This window comes from Micromys minutus (genome assembly GCF_963924665.1).
Source record: "Micromys minutus genome assembly, chromosome: 24".
In the NCBI taxonomy this organism is placed as follows: domain Eukaryota; kingdom Metazoa; phylum Chordata; class Mammalia; order Rodentia; family Muridae; genus Micromys; species Micromys minutus.
The window spans coordinates 18,892,761-18,896,014 of record NC_137959.1 but is presented as its reverse complement, the minus strand read 5'-3'; positions in this window follow the sequence as shown (position 1 = coordinate 18,896,014).

The window sequence follows — 3,254 nt, the reverse complement described above, 5'->3', positions numbered from 1 at the left end:
TCTCCCCTTTACTGTGAGTGTGTCTTTGTGTCTGAATGGTTTCGGGGAAGGGAGGGTTGTCCATCAGTCATCCACATTCAACTTGGACTGTGAAAAACGGTTTTTAAGATTTTATGTTTATGAGTATACTGTAGCTGTCTTCAGACACACCAGAAGAAGACATTGGATCCCATTACAGGTGGTTGTGAGCCACAGTGAGGTTGCTGGGAATTGAACTCAGGACCTCTGAAAGAGCAGTCAGTGCTCTTAACTGCTGAGCCCATGAAGATTGTTTTTGAAGAAGTTGTCACACAGGAGTGGGGCCAGAGCTGCCTTTGTAGATTAGGATCTGTCTTCATCTAGAGGAGCCAGGTTGAGGAGAATTCAGGTTAGGACAGGCTAGACTGTCAGCAGGAAGTAATAGAGCAGGAGCAGGAGACCTTCAGTCTCCCTCCTGCCTCTGCCCACATACCTGTAATCCATCCTGCCTGCTATTATCTGCTTGAAACTTTATCTTCCTAACTTGCTTCTGCTGGTCCCTGCTGCTGAAGTTTAGCTATGGGTGTGGTGAAAGCCCCTTTGAGAAGCAGAATTTCTGTTGATCCTTGTGACCCTTGGCTTGTGTTTCACACTCCCCCCCACCCCCCAATTACAGCAAAACTTGAAAGCCAATGTCCTGAGTGAAGAGACTGGTAAAGTGAAAGGGTTTTACAGATGGATTCCCAGTCCCTGCTGGACTTAAAGTTAATTAGAAGGGAGATTATCCTGAGTGAGCGTGGCCCATTCTGTTCATCCTTTAAAAGAACTAGAAAACAAAGGCTTGGCTTTGCTGCCTCTGCAGAAGTTAGTGGCAAAGTTTTAAGAGGTACATAGCCCCACTAAGAAAGTGGGGGCTATAGCCCCACAACAACAAGGAACTTGGTTTTTCTGTCAGTGCTGTGCCAGCTTGGAAAAGAACTTGGTTTGAAATGAGAACTAACCTGTGCCTGAATTAGTAGCTGGCATCCATGGTCAGAGCACTTGAATATGTATACGTCTTGTTTTTGATTTCTAGTACCAAAACCAAAAAAGGTTTTCTCAGGCCAGAGCAACTGACTGAAAAACCAGGATAATAAGTGGGTGTGTGGCTGACTGATTTGTCACACAGCAACAAAAACTAACAGCCCCAGATGGGTTTAGGTTTAGTGGTGACCAACTGGCCCAGCCACAGACCTGCTGATTGCCTCCACTGCAGTTGCCAAGGTAAGGGACAAACATTTTGGCCTTGGAGTTGAGGAGAAGTTCCTGGACCAGAGCTTCCTTGTGGGCTTAGTAAATGCCACAAGCCTCAGACCTGCTTGTTGATTCCTACCTATGGCTGGCACAAGGGATAATGGTTTGGTCAGCATGGTTAATAGGGCCCTGGTGGCAGTCTTTATCCTTCCTCAAGGGCCAGAAGGAACACAACCAGCCCAATCAGGTCCTTGGCTGATGGAGAGAACCCTTGCCCAGAGGACAGGCCTCTGCCTGGCTGCACACTGAGGAATTTGGAGTGGTGGTGGCATAGCTGTTTCTCTGCCAGACTTGGTTCTGTGACGCTAGCCTAAGGAGGAGTTTCAGCTATTTGTAAGCATATAGTATAGAATCCAAAAACAGTGTTAGCTGTCACTAAAGTCAACCTAAATTTACATGAGCACGTGTGGGCCTGGGAGCCATTGTTTTTTAGTAAATGTAATGATTTCTTTGTTTATGTGCACACAAGCATACATGCCATGCTGTACATGTGGGTCATAGTAACTTGTAGGAGCTGGTTCTCTGTCAGCCATGTGGGTCCCAGGGATCAAAGTCCGGTCATCAGGCTCGGCAGCCACTGCCTTTACCCACTGAGCCTTCTCATTGGCCTTTGAGACTGGGTTACATGTAAGCCAAGCTGTCCTCCACCCTCCCCCTCCTCTCTCCCCCCTGTCTGAAACAAGCTCTGGCTACTGTAACCTGAATCTCACTGTGTAGCCCAAACTATCCTGCAGTTCATGGTGATCCTCAGGCTCCCAAATACTGGCATTACAAGCACGTCTCATCAAACCTAGCTAAAAAAAAGTTTTTTTCATTTTATATGTATGTCTGTGCACCAGGTTTGTGCAGTGTTCATGGAGCCCAGAAGAGGGTGTTAAATCCCTGGGACTGGGGTTAGAGCTATGAGCTGCTATGTGGGTGCTGGGAATCAAACCTAGGTCCTCTGTAAAAGCAGCTAAGTTCTCTTAACCATTCCTCCAGCTTATTGGCTCCTTAACTCTCTAAGGTCTTTGGCTTAGAATCTGGTAGTGTGGCATCTAGTCTCCCTCATTCCCAGATCGCATGGTTAGTATAATCAACAGAGGCAAGCCACAGCTTTCCTGGGCTTGGTGACAGCTGGAACTTTAGGGGGTTTGGGGCTGAAGCATGAGGGGGACAAGTGAGACAGGCTTCACCGAAGAAGGAAGAACAGAGTCCTGAAATGGACTTGGAATGGAATCGACCCATAGTGAATCTGTTGGAACATATGAAGTGACACACACATACATACATACATACACACACACACACACACACATATACATACATACTTGCATATATGTGCTTACTACTTTGTGAATCACCTACAACAGTTTTCTAGATTTATGTGTTTGGGTGTTTGGCAGCATCTATATATGTGTATCATAGGTACACAGAGCCCACAGACAGAAGAGAATATTGGATTCACTGGAACTGTAGTTAGATGATTGTTAGTGGCCCTGTGAGTGCTGGGAATCAAAACTAGATCTCTGGAAGGGCAAGTGTTCTTAACTGCTGAGCTAATTCCCCACTGAAAAGTTTAAAAATAAGTCAAAAAAGCACAGAAGCAATAAAAGCCCAAAATGTAATGGAAGGAGAGGGGACAAAATACCAAAATAATTACTTAGACAAAGTTCAAGAAGTTAGGAACTTTTCCAGAGGACCTGAGTTCAGGTCTTAGCACCCATGTCAGGTGGCTCACAACTACCTGCATATCCAGCTACATGGAGGACACCTGGCCTCACAAAAATGTTCAAAGGAAAATGTCATCTACGAGAGAGAAGCACCATGGCACATGGCTTTAATAACAGCACTCAGGAGGCGGAAGGAATTTCAGCAAGGCTAACAAAACTTACCACGAAGATTGTCTGCATAGAGACATGCTTCTGCTCAACTGAGGCAACGTTGGTCAAGCTAAAGGTCTGAGTGTGTATGATCTTTAAACTCAAAGGTTCTTAAGAGTTTACAGCTGGGAAAGGAGTAAC